This window comes from Eurosta solidaginis, chromosome 1, assembly GCF_040869045.1.
Source record: "Eurosta solidaginis isolate ZX-2024a chromosome 1, ASM4086904v1, whole genome shotgun sequence".
NCBI classification, from domain to species: Eukaryota; Metazoa; Arthropoda; class Insecta; order Diptera; family Tephritidae; genus Eurosta; species Eurosta solidaginis.
Window position 1 is genome coordinate 166701607 of NC_090319.1, and position 18203 is coordinate 166719809.

An 18203-nucleotide genomic window follows, 5' to 3' on the forward strand; every position below is an offset into this window, starting at 1 on the left:
TGATCTCATTTCACCTGCTAATGAAATCGTAAATTTTTTGCTTTCACACAGAAGTAACTGCTCGATTAGTATGAAGGATGAGACAGACAATCATGGCGGAACGATAAAAGGTGGGAGCATGGTGACATACCTACAAACAAAAAAATTCCATGTACTTGTAAATTCGATGGACAAATGTCAAAATCGTACTCCGCCGGCATTTGATGTATCAAATCAAATAAAAAAGGTTATAATCAGCTGTTCGATGCGGGCACCTTGTATCGTTCCGCCATGCAGACAATGACATTTACTTTTACAAATGACATTTTTAAGCACTGAGCACACCAAAAACTAAGAAGCGGAAACGGAAGCGGAACGCTACCAACAGAGTTGCATTGTGCTTTTGACTTCATTAGGCATTCGATTAGCTACTAATGAAATAATAATAGATTCGAATTTTGTAGGGAAGATTGAGCTCAATAAGCGTCTTAATGTAGAAAATTGCCTTTATTATTCAATAAGCCGTCTATGTGAAAATAATATTACACAGGGCAATTTGCATTTGCGAAATAAGAGACTGATCACGTTGAAGTAAACAACTTCAACGGTGGGAACAAACAAACAAAGAATGTGGTCACGTGCAAACAAACAACTCCGCCTGTGGGAACAACGGCAGCAGCAAGTAGCAGAATTGAGCAGCAACGGCAACGTTTCGGCAACATTTTAGATATAAGTAGGTTAAGAATAGTCGTAAACTTTCAGTTAGAATACGACTCAATAAAGGGAGATGCTCCATAAAAAAATCTTTTTAATTTAATCAATTAATCAATTTAATTAAGTAGTACCTGAAAACTAAAAAGTAAGGCTACCCGAGTGAAACTTTTGAAAACGAGTTAAACTTTTTGACTACCAGGAGAGGGCAATAGCAGCGGCGAAAGCTCCCGAGTACATCAGGAAAAATCCTCAACCGTGATCACCCCCACTTCCATCGTTGGCGATTTTAATAGTGTAAGAAATAATTTATAAATTTTGATTTATATGCTATGTGAGGTAAAATAATTAGTGAAAAGTTATATTCGAGAAGAAAATAATGATTGTTAGATCGGAATAAGAAGGAGTTGCATATGATCCATCAAGCAGGAAAGGCGCGGACAAAAGCGCGGGGCTGCAAAATTTCTAAGATCATGTGCAAAGCCTACGATATTAGATTCACAAAGTGGCTCGTATCTCTGAAGAGAGAAGACTTAAGGCTCACGATGGGCATACTGACTTGATACTGCCTTCTGGCGTCACATGCTTATAAGTTAGGCTGCGTCAGTGACAGCAAGTGTAGAAAGTGTGAGCTGCAGGAAGAAATGGTTGAGCACATTCTGTGTTCATGTCCTGCGCCAGGTCAAGGCTCCAGCTATTAGGGGCGGCAGACTTGCCAGATCTTGAGGCAGCAATTAAGCTGGGTCCTAGAAAACTGCTAGTATTTGCAAAGAGGACGAAGTTGTTCTATAACATATGTCCTGGTACCTGATTGGGGTTCTTCCGTTTGGTCGTCAAACAAATTCTGGTAACACTATGGACACATTCAGTCTATGTGAGGTCTCTATTGACCGGCCAGTTCAACATAACCTAGATCGGAATAAAAATTGTTTCTTTTTAAATATAAATGAAAATAAGGAAAAGTGACATGAAATGATGTTTCAAACCATTATTAGATTAGAGTGAAATATAAATGCAAATAGAAAAAAAAATAAATATTTACAAGAGAATAACGAAAAGGTTAAAAAGAATTAATGTCTGCGAAGAAGTGTATTAAAGGATATTTGGTAAAGAAATAAATAGGGTTGAACATAAGGCAACGTATCTATAAATCTAAAAATAAATTTGTTTGTGAAAATAAAAGTGAAAGTATATTAAAGATATATTTGATGAAAAATACAGATAGACTCGAAAATAGGAAAGAGATTTATAACAAAAGAGAGAGTGAAAAATTTTTTTAGAATGCAAAAATAGATTTAAAGTTTTGATAAAACCGAAGAAATTAAGAAAAAAATATTTTGCAATAACAATTTTTTTGTTGTTATATCGGCCTACTGATTTGTAAGATCGCGGGTTTGAATCGAGCTCAAGGCCTAACAATAATTATTTTATCATCTATATATTAACACGCTAACAAAATTTCCATACAAACAATTGACAGGCGGTTTCGCATAGTTAGCATACGTAAAATCATATAAAAGTGATATTAATCGATTCGTATAGATCAGCCGCAATGCATAGGCCTATTTTTGTTAACAAATATTACTCTATTTGTCTATAATTAATAGAAAAAGTTTTTTGTAAATCCAACAATCTCTCCAAATTTGGATATTTACTTTCTTGCACAAAAGCGCGCCATCTTTGGACAAATTATGTAAGTGCTCTAAGACACAAGAAAAAGTTTTTTGTAAATCCAACAATCTCTCCAAATATGGATATTTACTTTCTTGTACAAAAGCGCGCCATCTTTGGACAAATAATGTAAGTGCTCTAAGCCACAAACCTACATAAGCGTGAAAGATTAAAACATGGTTTCCCATTGTTGCAACTTACCTATAATAGCCTCTACCAAAATCCTAAATAATTGTTTCAAAATAATTTGTAGCGTACCAAAAAATCTTAAATAGAATTAATTTCTGACCTGCCCATTTTTTGTGGCAAATTTCACTTACACGTAAATACATAAGTCTTTAATTAACAGATTCGTTGTTTTTTATTTTAGTTGTTTACAAAAAAACATGAAATCGCAAATAATGAGTTAACTGTTGTTGAAACTAACTAATTTATTTATAACAATTAATGGCAAATTTGCCCCAAAATGTTTTTGCATTTGCAGATTTAATCCTCATTTTAGATAAAGTATGTCCTATACTGAACAAAAAAAAAGTTACAGAAATATAGCATTAAATTTTTTATATTTTTTTTATGCTAATTTATTTTATTTCTTATTTTGTTTTATTATATATTCTTTTATTTCAACTTAGGCTATTATTATTTAAATGCAACTTGACTGAATCGGAAAATTTCACGTTGTATATTAAATGAAAAAAACGTCCCAAAAACGTTTTTGATTTTAGGGCAAAACGGCAACCGGCATCATGGCGGCCGTATTGTGTAGGCAGTATATTACCCACTATCTATATATTAATACGCTCACAATTTTTCCATACAAACAATTGACAGGCGGTTTCGCATAGTTAGCATACGTAAAATCACATAAAAGTGATATTAATCGATTCGTATAGATCAGCCGCAGTGCATAGGCCTATTTTTGTTAACAAATATTACTCTATTTGTCTATAGTTAATAGAAAAAGTTTTTTGTAAATCCAACAATCTCTCAAAATTTGGATATTTACGTTCTTGCACTAAAGGGCGCCATCTTTGGACAAATTATGTAAGTGCTCTAAGACACAAGAAAAAGTATTTTGTAAATCCAACAATCTCTCCAAATATGGATATTTACTTTCTTGCACAAAAGCGCGCCATCTTTGGACAAATTATGTAAGTGCTCTAAGCCACAAACCTACATAAGCGTGAAAGATTAAAACAAGGTTTCCCATTGTTGCAACTTACCTATAATAGCCTCTACCAAAATCCTAAATAATTGTTCCAAAATAATTTGTAGCGTACCAAAAAATCTTAAATAGAATTAATTTCTGACCTTCCCATTTTTTGTGGCAAATTTCACTTACACGTAAATACACAAGTCTTTATTTAACAGATTCTTTGTTTTTTATTTTAGTTGTTTACAAAAAACATGAAATCACAAATAATGAGTTAACCTTTGTTGAAACTAACTAATTTATTTATAACAATTAATGGCAAATTTGCCCCAAAATGTTTTTGCATTTGCAGATTTAATCCACATTTTAGATAAAGTACGTCTTATACTGAACAAAAAAAAAAGTTACAAAAATATAACGTTAAATTTTTTATATTGTTTTTTATGCTAATTTATTTTATTTCTTATTTTATTTTATTATATATTCTTTTATTTCAACTTAGGTTATTATTATTTAAATGCAACTTGACTGAATCGGAAAATTTCACGTTGTATATTAAATCAAAAAAAACGTTCCAAAAACGTTTTTGATTTTAGGGCAAAACGGCAACCGGCATCATGGCGGCCGTATTGTGTAGGCAGTATATTACCCACTATCTATATATTAGGGGGACTCATGATAGCATATAAACTTATAAGGTGTAAAATTATATCCATTTACACACGCGGTTATATGAACGCACCTAATAATACTCTTGATAAACTTGATTGTTTTTCAGCTGTATTATTTCCAAAAAAAATTTTTTGATTGTTATACAAATTAAAAAATACCAAGATTAAGTGAAAAATCAAAACTAAAACGCCATTACTTGCTGATGTTGGAGATTTCTGATGAAAATGATGGCTGTAATGTCTGCAAGGTTGCATTCCTTTGAGTTTATCGCGTTTACACAATGAAATGTGCGCGTAAATTTATACAAATTGTGTAAATGATTTTTCATACAAAATTTGACAGCTCGTTTACGCACTAGATAAATTTATACGTTTACACACTTTATAAGGCATTTATACGGTTACATGAGTCCCCCTATTAATACGCTAAGAAAATTTCCATACAAACAATTGACAGGAGGTTTCGCATAGTTAGCATACGTAAAATCATATAAAAGTGATATGAATCGATTCGTATAGATCAGCCGCAGTGTATAGGCCTATTCTTGTTAACAAATATTACTCTATTTGTTTATAATTAATAGAAAAAGTTTTTTGTAAATCCAACAATCTCTCCAAATATCAATATTTATTTTCTTGCACAAAAGCGCGCCATCTTTGGAGAAATTATGTAAGTGCTCTATCCGAAGATTAGAATCTTCATATTTCCACAATGATCACATTAAAAGCCGGAAAAAAGTGTAAGTGCACTTATTGCGTTTTTATATGGAAATTTTTGTTCACTTCACTTAATTTCAAGTCATTTCACCATAATTCTATGTCAATTTCATTTGATTTTACATAATTTATATATTTTTGTTTAAGGAGCTCCATACCAAAAAGTTATAATTACATTGAAAAGTTTTTATAAAATTTAAGAAAATACAATCAAAAAGTACAAAGTCTTAGATGAAATTCAAAATTTTACAGAAAAAGTTAAGTAAGGTAGACCAGTCTGCTATATTTCCAACACTTGATGCATAGACTGAGTTGAAAAAAATACACGTTGGTCGAATTTCGACCACAGGCGATACTAGTTATTATTGTTATAATTTTTTCCCATTAATTAATTGAAAAAATTATTAAATTAGAATGGAAGAAAGAAACTGCCAAAGCTCGTTGTATAGATAGATCCATTTCGGGAACTGCTAAATTCCTTCATCGGCAACGTTTACGCGCCGCTGCTATAACCATTCAGCCATCATAGCGGTTTTTTGTTTGTCTTCATTATTCCTACTCCATCCTGATATAGAAATAGTTGTGAGAGAATTACTATAAAATATGAGTACCCCAAACCTTAGGGACTTTAGTGAGACTAACTACGACATATCCGTGAACGGGCAAAATGTGAATGAGTTGGACAGAATCCCGGACATGGTAAAATGCCTTAGGGAATTTTCTGGACGACCAGGAGAATTCAACTCCAGGCGTTGATAGGAATTTTAAGGCATATGAAGATTTGAAGGAAACACCTAGGTACTTTGCCATCTTACATACCGTACGGCACAAAATTGTTGGCGACGCTGACACCGCCTAAGAATCATATATCACCCCACTCGACTGGATACAAATACGAAAATATTTGATGATGCACTACTCAGACTCAGATAAGAGAGACATCGGTACCCTCGATTATCAAATGACCACATTAGCAAAACGACACGATGACATACCGACATTATACCAAAAAGTGTATCAACACCTATCCTTGATCCTGGACAAAATATCTTGCCTAGACTTGAGCGACGAGTCCATTAGAGCAATGACGAACTCATACAAGGATAAAGCCCTCGACACCTTTATTCGCGGACTTAATGGAGATTTACCTAGGCTCCTAAGCATTCGTGAACCAAACACTTTACCACAAGCATTACATTTATGCCAGAAATTAGACAATATGTCATTTCGCATGAATCACGCGAATACGGTGAGTAGATCATTCAATAACGCTCCACTACAAACCATTATAACAACCGACCTTTCTATCCCGAATTGACCTATTCCTCATCACCCAGAACTATTTTTGCCCCAAGGGAACAAACGGTTAATCGTCTACCAAGTACATATCCTCCAGGTTCATTCCCACCACAACCCCTTCGCCCCTCGAAATCATTTGTTCAACCAACTAATAATAACTATCCCCAATAAGATCAAGGTTTCCGAGCAAATGGCGTAGATTACAATCATCAAGCGAATCAAGCTTATAATAATAGGCCCAACTTGCCACCATAACCACATGTCCCTATGGACGTAGATAATTCCTTGCAATCAAGACAAATTAACTATCAGAACAGACCCGTCATTAACCAAACTTATTACGCAGCAAAGCGTCCCCTTCCAACACAAACAAACACCCACCTAATAAATTGCAAAGAACATACCACACCTATGCAGGAGTTCGAGATGCTAACGATTATCAACTACAGGTAGATCCAAACCAAATATTTGGAAATACAAATTATTCGAATAACCATTAAGGACAACAGGTAAGCCAAGTTCAGACTTATGTCAAATTTACGACAAACGACTGGCAGGAATACGGCGAAAACAAATATACCGAATACGATACAATTCAATTTTGACTAACGCCATCTTCACTCCCACTATATTGTGACGAATAGTACCTTACTAAGTAAATAATCACGCAACAACAGAAAAGACACATTGGGGCGAGCCACACTTGTATGTACGTAAACAAATTAATCATTATGTTTACACATATGTACATGCAAGCAGCGGAGAGATATGCACAAACACGCGCATATATCTGAGATACTCACAAAAGTATTCAATCATCATTACTGATATATACACGCGCATATGGCTATGCGAGAGGCTATAAACTACAGAAACACACGCGACGCGTATAGCTGGTAACCAAGTAGAAAATTCTAGCAGAAGAAACGCCTAGAAGTATGCAAACGAGACAGCAGAGAGTATAAAAGGAGCGAAAACTGAGTATTCAGTGATCGGTTTGATTTAAGCACGCTATCAGTTGCGAAGTATAAGTGTTATTGTGAAGTATTTTCAAAGTAATCGAATAAAGACCATTTTGCATTATTGAATATTGGAATTATTTATTCAGCCATTTAGCGATACGAACGTTAGGAGAAGGTCTAGAATAAGCGGAGTTTCACTAAATTCGTTACAATTGGTGTCAGAAGAGGAATTGTTGAATAAACTCTAGAGGACAACAAGGACATGGCAAAGTTAAGTGAATTAAGGATCCAGCAACTGGATTGAATACAACCGGCAATAAGATCGAACTTCAAGCACGGCTACGAGACGCTGTGGAGTCGGAAGGAATTCATGTGGACGATGTTGTCTTTCATCCTCATGGGGAAGAGACAACAACAAAAATTGAAGATAACAAGTAAAGAAGGCTAAGTTCGGGTGTAACCGAACATTACATACTCAGCTGAGAGCTATGGAGACAAAATAAGGGAAAACCACCATGTAGGAAAATGAACCTAGGGTAACCCTGGAATGTGTTTGTATGACATGCGTCATACAAATATCGATCATTTTAAATATCGATCTGAGATGAGTGCCCAGGAACCTACATACCAAATTTCATCAATATACCTCAAAATTTACTCAAGTTATCGTGTTAACGGACAGACGGACGGGCGAACGGACGGACGGACATGGCTCAATCAAATTTTTTTTCGATACTGATGATTTTGATGTATGGAAGTCTATATCTATCTCGATTCCTTTATACCTGTACAACCAACCGTTATCCAATCAAAGTTAATATACTCTGTGAGCTCTGCTCAACTGATAATAAAAACGAAACATCGCAGACAGTTACGAGCACAGACTTGAACACGATTTTGGCTGCAATATCTGCTCAAACATCGACAGTGTCATCTCAACTGGCAGAACTGAAGACATATGTGGCATTGGCTAAGCGACTTCGCATGAATGAATTTAAATGAATTTATCTTGAATTTGAATTGAATTATTGAATTTATATGTATTATAAGCTACATACATGTAAATATGTCTATTTGAAATACTTATACACAAATATGTATATCTATTCTAGTAATTAAGACTCACGACTCATACTCATCAGTTGGGGTAAGTTTTATACCAGTTTGTATTTCGCCCCTCTGGGAACCCCAACTGACGAGTTGATAGTGACATGTACGTATGTACATATATATATTTGGTTTGACATTTCCCTTTATATTTTATTATTCACTCGAAATCATTTATCCATCTCGGTGTGACTTTTTGCTATAACTAAACTTTTATAAGAAAATTGTGATCTCTCTTGCTTTTTAAACTTGGAAAAGTGAATTTACAATAAATTTAAAGTTCTGCAACGAAAGCAATAAAAGTTAAGTACTAGTTGTAAAATATAGTTGTGTGTTTGCCAAAAGCGCTAAGCAGTAGTGCAAGTTACTGGAGCATAATGTCTAGCCACCGTCCCACGATCACTGCTCCAACAACAACAACGACCATCCCACCATTGTGAAACGTTGCCGCCATCAACTCCATCATCATACTCAGCCGCCACCACCACCAACATCAAAGCTCCATTACCGTCGTGTCCAGCCACTGCCGTGTCAATAGCAGAAGTTAAATTTATATCGCCCATCCCTCAAACAGTGGTCCTTCGACGCCACTAGAGCAACCAGCGACCAAGAAAAATAAAAGTAGCCATCCTAAATGTGAGTATTAAATGGTATAATACACCCCCATCACAGGAAAAATATACATAAACGAAAAATTAAGGCAATTTTCATTTTTCGAGGATTATTATTTCCCGCCAAAACTTGCACATAATATTGCAAAACTCAGTACGGTATATGTGCAAAACATAATAAGAAAAACTAAGCTAGATGCAGTCGGCACGCATATCGATTTTACCTCTCAAATAATTTTTTTCGGTATTACATTTGTTTATCATAGCATAAACCTCTACAGTTTTCTTATTTATCCCCATTTAAATTAATACTAAACACAAAAAATATTTTTCAGTCTCCATACGTGCGTATACATACATACAGATACAAAAGAAAGAAAACGACATAAGCGACACAAGAGTGGTGCAGTGCGTGTAATAGCACTTTTCTCGCATTAAATTTGCACGCTATAAATTCTCAATCCCCATTAAGAATTTTGATAAGCTAATCAGCTTTCTCTCATCAAAGCCCTTTACAGTCCAACGAATCGAAGTTTTAAATAAGACTCCTCTAAGTCACACCAAACATACAAAAAAAAAAACCCACTTTAAGATAATCTCATACGAATTAATTTCTCTTGTCAAAAATTATAATAACTTACCCCTAGATACTAGTTAATACGTATATATATATATATCTTATAATTTTCCCACGTATATTTAAACCACCCTCATATACATATTGAATATATTTAATACAGTGCAAACGCGGTACAGTGGTCAACTTTGTCTCGTCATACCCTCAAATTTTAAATTAGTTAAAACTCCTTTACTTTTAAAATTTTTCCCTCTCTCTCTACTGGTTTTGCCACAAACTCAAACACCTCAAATAAAATTTAACTCAAAAACTTTTTTTGCTTTTGAAAATTATTCTCGCTCGCTATTTAACGTGAAGATTTAAACGCAACTCCCTCACAAATAGTTAAAAGCAAATACTCTCTCTTCAAAAAAAAAAAGTTTTTCTCTTTAAGTTAAATTATCCTAAAGAAACACTTATGAGCCCATAGAAACGCGATGGAACACAAAACACAGATTCTCGAAAAGAACTATTGCCCTGGAATGACGAACAAAATTAAGTGTGTGATAGCCAACTGCACAGTATGTAAGGAGAACAAATACGAAAGGCAAAAATTAACCGTAACCCCATTACCAACCTTTCCGGGGCACACCATTCACATAGATATTTTCCTGACCGAAGGAAAACGAGTCAGGACTGATATAGATAAGTTCACTAAATTTGCAGTAACAAAAATGTTGAATGGCAGGGCTATAGAGGACATTAGAAGACCTCGTAGGAAACATTGTTTTTTTTTTTCGGTGTTCCTAAAATAATAGTGATTGACAACGAACCGTCACTGAAATAATGCGTTGCAGTAAGGAAAATGGTGGTCATAAACATATCGAATATCACAACCGAAAAAACAAATAGCAAAATCTTACATGCCAGTACAGGTAATTTACGTAAAAAAAACCCTAGGAACTAAACTAAGTAAGTTATATAATAAGGAGGAAGTTAAGGAAAATAGGAATAGTACAGTCATAACCGAAAAAGGACAAGTAATACAAAAAAGCAGAATAAGGAATTTATGAAAGATTTTTTTACAGACTTCTTCTACCACTGTGCCTCGCAGAGGTGCAGATTCTCGACTACTCTAGTTCACGATTAGTTACGATAGAAAAAGGGACAGCTAAACTACAGACCGGAATATTCAAAATAATACATCAAATAGACACAGATAAATACAACGTAATTTTGGAACACACTGAACTAATATTTTAAAAGGGTCGTGGACGAATAAAATACGCTATATCTTTAAAAAAAGTGCTTTATATCAATGGTATTTCATTTCCCAAGTGGATTTATAGCAATAAATAGGAAAAGCTTAAACTAAAAAAAAAAAAATGGCGTGGCACCGTCCCTTTTATGACTAAGCAATTTTCTATGTTTCGGGAGCCATAACTCGAAGAAAAATTTACATATCGTAACAAAATTGGGTACACATATTTTCCTTATAGCAGGAAATATTTCTAGAAAAAATGGACGAGATCGGTTAAAGACCACGCCCACTTTTATATAAACGATTTTTAAAAGGGTCGTAGACGAAAATAATAAGCTATATCTTAGCAAAAAACAGCTTTGTATCAATAGAATTTTACTTTCTAAATTGGATTATAACATTAAATTGGAAAACACTAAAATTTTTGAAAATGGGTGTGGCACTGCCCCTTTTATGACTAAGCAATTGTCTATGTTTCGGGAGCCATAACTCGAAGAAAAATTAACATATCGTAATGAATTGTGTACACATATTTTCCTTTGAGCAGAAAATATTTCTAGTAAAAATGGACGGGATCGGTTAAAGACCACGGTAACTTAGATATAAAACATATATAAAAGGGTCGTAGACTAAAATAATAAGCTATAACTTGGCAAAAAATAGTTTTGAATCAATGATATTTCACTCATCAAGTTTTACTGTAAGATGAAATGGGGAGAAATATTTTTTTAAACGGACGCACTATGGAAAATCGTAGAACAACTGCTGATTAAAAATGGTTTTTTTCAATGTCGCTACTGTCATGTTTTTTATTTTAATCAATAGTTTAAGGGCCAAACTAGACTATATGTTAAAATATGAAATGATTTTTTTACATCACAAACTTTATAGTTTTGACGGACGTCCATGTTAAGCCCGTTCCCTTCATCATTTTCAAATTGATTTTAATGTTATACGTTACAGGAAAAGGTATGATGTATTATACATATATTTCTGGAAACCACGTTTTTTGAAGAATATGAAACAACTAATATGTTTTTAATATTATGTGAATGTTTACCTTAAAATAATTGCAAAATAAAATATAGTGAAAAAAAGTTTTTTAAAGTTCATGGAGACTTTTGACAGTTGCCCACGTTTACCCACGCTTTACATTTGATGTTGATTTGTAGCCTAAGTATCCATAAACATAATCAAATAACAAAAAGCTGCGGAAATTTGCGATTTTCGGAGTAACTAGGAAAAATGTGATAAAAATCAGAAAACGGAAAACCGCTCGCTATCTATTGGGGTTTTAAATTGTGCTGTTTACATCAATATTTTGCGGTAAGTTTTGTAATTCTTCTTTCTTCTCAATAAAAATCCCAGTTTTCTCGAGTGACCGTGGGGGTTGAATGCAGGTTTAAACAATAAAAAAAGTAAATCATTATCTTTTCAAACATCATAACAATAACACTAAATGCAGTTTTGCCAAAATTTTTTAATTTCAGTCGACGGAAATATATTATTACTATGTATTATTCAAATTATTTATCAATAAAAATTCCAGTTCTCCAATGTGAAATTGAGCGTTGAATTCTATTTTAAACAATAACAAAGTAAAGCATTAAGTGCAGTTTTGCATAATATGCCTACAATTCGAAACTTTGTGGGCGGATAATACATTAAACTAAGAATTTTTAGTTTAGTGTGAAGCATGTGCATGGGGACATTTGGCTTCTACCTACTTGCGCAAAGAACTTAGGCATATGTTTAGGAGTACTTATGAATGCAGACCTTAGGTAGGAAACAAACGAGGTTAAAAGCGATTATAACGGAATTCCCAAAATACCCTTTGTTTTAACGCACTACCCTCATATTTCATCTTAATATATAAAAAACACGTGTCACACAATTGAGGCCAATGGACTCCTAAACCACTGAACCGATTTTGAATTTGTTTAGCACCCCGTGTGTAGTTTGATCTAACTTGAAATATAGGATAGGTGACTGGGTGACTAGGGTCTCGAGATATAGGCCAAAACGTGGACCCGGGTACCCCTAGAGTGTGTTTATAGAATATGGATATCAAATGAAAGCCGTTGATGAGTGCTTTAGTAGAGGGTAATTTTCATACCCCTGGGTGACTAGGGTCTCGAGATATAGGCCAAAACGTGGACCCGGGTACCCCTAGAGTGTGTTTGTAGAATATGGATATGAAATGAAAGCTGTTGATGAGTGCTTTAGTAGAGGGTAATTTTCATACCCCTGGGTGACTCGGGTCTCAAGATATAGTCCAAAACGTGGACCTGGGTACCTTTATGATGTGTGTATAGAATATGGATATCAAATGAAAGCTGTTGATGAGTGCTTTAGTAGAGGGTAATTTTCATACCCCTGGGTGACTAGGGTCTCGAGATATAGGCCAAAACGTGGACCCGGGTACCCCTAGAATGTGGATATCAAATGAAAGCTGTTGATGAGTGCTTTATTAGAGGGTAATTTTCATAACCCTGGGTCACTAGGGTCTCGAGATATAGGCCAAAACGTGGACCCGGGTACCCCTAGAATGTGTTTATAGAATATAGATATCAGATGAAAGCTGTGGATGAGTGCTTTAGCAGAGGGTAAATTTCATACCCCAGGGTGACTAGGGTCTCGAGATATAGACCAAAACGTGGACCCGGGTATCCCTAGAGTGTGTTTATAGAATATGGATATCAAATGAAAGCTGTTGATGAGTGCTTTAGTAGAGGGTAATTTTCATACCCCCTGGGTAACTAGGGTCTCGAGATATAGGCCAAAACGTGGACCCGGGTACCCCTAGAGTGTGTTTATACAATATGGATATCAAATGAAAGCTGTTAATGAGTGCTTCAGTACAGAGTAATATATTATCCCGAGGCCGACTGGGACTGGGATTAGGACTAGGACTGGGACTGAGACTCGGAGTGGGACTGGGACTGGAATAAAATACTGTTACGAATATTAGCAAAACTAAGGAGTGCTGCCATCTCTAAGCCGATGCTAAGCAGTGACGTGAATGCACGTCAATAATTCAATCATTATGTATCTACATAAACGAAACAATAACTGCGTCTACATATATGTACCGTGTACGTATACGAGCAGCGGAGAGTCAATGCACAAACACATGCATATATCTGAGATACTCCTATAAGTATGCAATGAGAAAAACTATAAAATTGTGCAATTGTAGTTACAGCTGAGAAGTTTGAGAGCTGCTGGACTAGTAGATTCTGGAAGCGCCTAGAAGATGCGAAGGTTGAAATCAAAGAGTTTATGGTACACCGCCAACTTCACGTGAAGTACGGCAATTTCACGTGCAAGAATTATTTTCCTAACTGGTGTCTAAGGTGCTTTTCGAAAAGTGGCACGTTAACTTCACGTGAAGTTGGCGGTGCACCATAAAACAAATTTGAAAATTTTTTTTTTCGAATTTATAAAATATGCCACTTATCTAAGGCAAATTTACGCCAAATTCGTGTGCAAGAATTATTTTCCTAGCTGGCCTCTAAGGTGGTTTTCTGAGGATGGCACGCTAACTTCACGTGAAGTTGGTGTGCCACCCTGTATTTTCTAAAACATGGCCGCGGCAAATTTTTTTGTTTCACGGATAATTCACGGCAAATTTACGGCAAATTCACGTGCAAGAATTATTTTCCCAACTGGTGTCTAGGGTGGTTTTGAAAGTGGCACACTAACTTCACATGAAGTTGGCGGTGCACCATAAAAAAAAGTTAAATATTTTTTTTTTCGAAATTATATAATTTGCCACATATCTACGGCAAATTTACGGCAAATTCGTGTGCAAGAATTATTTTCCTAGCTGGCCTCTAAGGTGGTTTTCTGAGGATGGCACGCTAACTTCACGTGAAGTTAGCGTGCCACCCTGTATTTTCTAAAATATGGCCACGGCAAATTTTTTTGTTTCACGGATAAATTACGGCAAATTCACGGCAATTTTCCCAATAAGTAATTTTTTTCCACGTAAAAGTTGTCTTGCCAACTTCAGAGAGGTATGGCAAAGTTCAGTGAATTGAAGATACAGCCACTGAAGAAGGAGTTGGAGAGCCGTGGAATGAATACAAGCGGCGTTAAACTCGAACTTCAGGCACGGCTACGAGAGGCAATGGAAGCAGAAGGAATTGATGTGGACGAGTATGTCTTTTATCCTGATGGGGACGAGACAACAACAAAAATTGAAGAGAAAAACGAAACATCGCAGACAGTTACGAGCACAGACTTGAACATGATATTGGCTGCAATAGCTGCTCAAACATCGACAGTAACATCAATGTTGTCGCAAATATCATCCCAACTAGAATCACAGGAGGTACGCATTTCAGAAATGGCGTCGCAAGTAACATCACAATTGGAAGAACAGAAAACGTATATGTCATCACAGATGGAATCCCAAGACACACGAATAACATCCAAGATGGAAACACAGCTCGAAGAACAGAAGACATATATGGTATCCCAATTGGAATCGCAGGAGAACCGTATAACATCCAAGATGGAAACACAATTGGAAGAACAGAAAACACACATGGCGTCACAAATTGCAGAACAATTAAAAGAACAAGAGGCACGCATAACATTACAGCTCGAAGCACAAGAACAGCGTATCTCAACAAAGCTGGAGGCACAGGAAACAAAATTCTCATCGCAGCTGGAGGCTGTTAGTGAACGACAAAATTAAAGTGGAGGCCGAGATGGATGCTTTGAAAGATCGGATTCGGGAGTTACAATTGAACCGTCCAATCACTTCAACGTCTACTCTGAAGGTAAAATCCCCGACGTTTGATGGTTCTCTTCCATTCCAGGTATTTAAGCTCCAATTTGAGAAGACGTCGGCAGCGAACAACTGGAATGCTGAAGATAAAATTGCAGCTCTGTTCGTGGCATTGAAAGGGCCAGCAGCCGAAATCCTACAGACGATTCCCGAAGGAGAGCGAAACAACTATGAAGCATTGATGGCCGCTGTCGAGAGACGTTATGGAAGCGAGCATAGGAAACAGATATTCCAAATTGAGTTGCAAAACCGTCACCAAAGAGCGAATGAGACTTTGCAGGAGTTTGCCTCGGATGTTGAAAGGTTGGCTCATCTCGCAAATGCGGACGCACCCGTGGAATACACCGAGAGGTAAAAATCCAGAGTTTTATAAATGGCATACGGGACGTGGAAACGAAGCGAGCTACATACGCAAACCCAAAGCTCACATTTGCTGAAACGGTATCACATGCATTGACTCAGGAAACGGCCTCACCATTGAGTAAACCAGCATACAAAGCTCATCGTGTGGAAGTGGAAAGACCAGATTGGGTAGACACAATTTTAGAAGCACTGAAGGGATCACAACAGAAAAATGCCCGAGTTATTAAATGTTTCAAGTGCATCAACCCAGGTCATATTGCACGACATTGCAGCAGCGGCCCCAATAGCTCGAACAATGTGGGTGGCCGTAAACGCAGAGCTGAAGGAGATGAGCAAATCTCCAAGTCCACTCAATCGTTAAACTAAAGCGAGTCAGCCGCTAGGGGCGACAGCTGGCTCCCTCAATTGAATGCCCCATAATCTCTATCTCACAAATTGGAAGAAGGTCAAACAATCTTACTGTCGGAGGACATGTGGATGGAAAGGAACGTTTACTGACTGTAGATACGGGTGCATCTCATTCCATCATTCGAGCGGATTTAGTCAACAAGAAGATAAGACCATTGCATGGAGCAAGATTGCGTACAGCCACTGGAGAAGACAGCACGGTTCTAGGAGAAGTATCATGTGAAGTCGCAATTGGGAACGTCACGGTAGTACACAATTTTATAGTGGCAGAGATTGTTGATGAAATCATAATTGGAGTGAACTTCTTAATCGACCATGGCATCAAGATCGACATGCAAAGCAAGACGATGCGATATAAGAACATGGATGTACCACTTAATTTCGGCTACGAGAGAGGCTACAGCAGTAAACGAGTGCTGGTGGAAGAGAGTCAGCGAATGCCACCAAAATCCGAAGCAGTCATTTGGGCAAAGGTTGATGGAGATTGTGGGACAAAGAAATTGTGGGTTGTCGAAGCAGCAAACAAATCAGCACTGAACATACTTGTAGGAAAAACCCTGGCTATGACAAAACAAGATGGACGTATTCCGGTAAGAGTACTCAATGAGTTCAAGTCACCACTCAAACTGACTAAAGGAGCTATTTTGGGAAGATGCCAAGAGGCTGAAGTAGTTATTAACTGTGAACAGCTCCAGGAACACGTTTCAGCTAGTAATACTTATCTTTCAAATAACATCACGGCATGGACGCAGGGGCTAGAGGGAGCATATCAGAGTAGGGCAAAACAACTGCTCCTAAAGTACGCAAACATATTTGACCAGGATGGTTCTAAACCAGGCCGCACCAAGGTTGTGAAACATCAAATTGACACTGGAGATGCGAGGCCGATCCGTCAAGCTCCACGTAGTGTTCCATGCGTAGTCGTGTTGCTCAAATTTTTCACCTACATATATACACCGCCAGATGGTGCAAGCACTACTCTCTTTTATTCATTTTGAGTTCGAATAAAACATGGCTTCCCCATTGTTGCCACTTACCTATAGAGGCCTGCACCAAAATCCTAAAAAAATTTTGCAAAATAAATTGGTACGTACAGAAAAACCTTAAATATAATTAATTTCTCAAGGGCATATTTTTTGTGGTACATTTCACTTCACGTACGTACATATATTTAATATATTTTTTGTTTTTTATTTTAGTTGCTTTCAAAACAAAAAAAAAAGAAATCCCAAATAACGAGTTAACTTTTGCCGATTCAAAAATAAAAACACGTGCGGTTGCCATTTGACTAAATTTTTTTGTGCCAAAAAAAAACGCAATGTACCAAAATATTCGAGGTAATTTATATTTTATAAAATATACGGAAATAAATATATCTTTCTAACATAATTTTCCATTTATTTGATTATATTTAATTTTTTTATATTATTTAGTATTTTAGTTAAATTTCCTATATTTTTTAGTGTTTTGTTTATTTTATTTCACTTCCTTCTATTTTATTTTTTCTAATAATTCAAGTCATTGAAAAATTCTTAGTGTAAAAAACATTTTTGCGATTCAAGCGATGATTTTATGAGGCCATAGTAACTCCTTGGACCTTAAGAAAATTTTAGCAAAACACAAGCACTGTCTTATATGACTGGCAATTCATTTCTCCTTGGCATATATGAGGAATGGTATGGTAAGATTGTATCACCGTAGTTTAGACTTGACGTTGAGCGGCCGATCAATTGCTTTCTAATTGGCTAGCAACGTTTTTTCATCTTTTCCCCAAGTGCTACTGCAAGCGATTTGAGGATTTTGTTGCGGCTTTGCACTTTAGATACAATTTCGATGGCATACGCCTTGAAGGTGAGAGTGTAACCGAATGTTACCTCAAAGATCTTTGGATGACTGACAATCGGTAGCGCAACACCGACGTGAACGTCCAATATTC

The 18203-nt window shown here is 36.2% G+C and overlaps 1 protein-coding gene across 4 annotated transcripts in view; it reads right to left on the bottom strand.

Annotated features, from left to right (window-relative positions):
* Nucleotides 1–18203, bottom strand: part of Parp1 (Poly-(ADP-ribose) polymerase) — a 636927-nt gene that overhangs the window by 1511 nt on the left and 617213 nt on the right. The gene's annotated exons all lie outside the window — the stretch shown is intronic.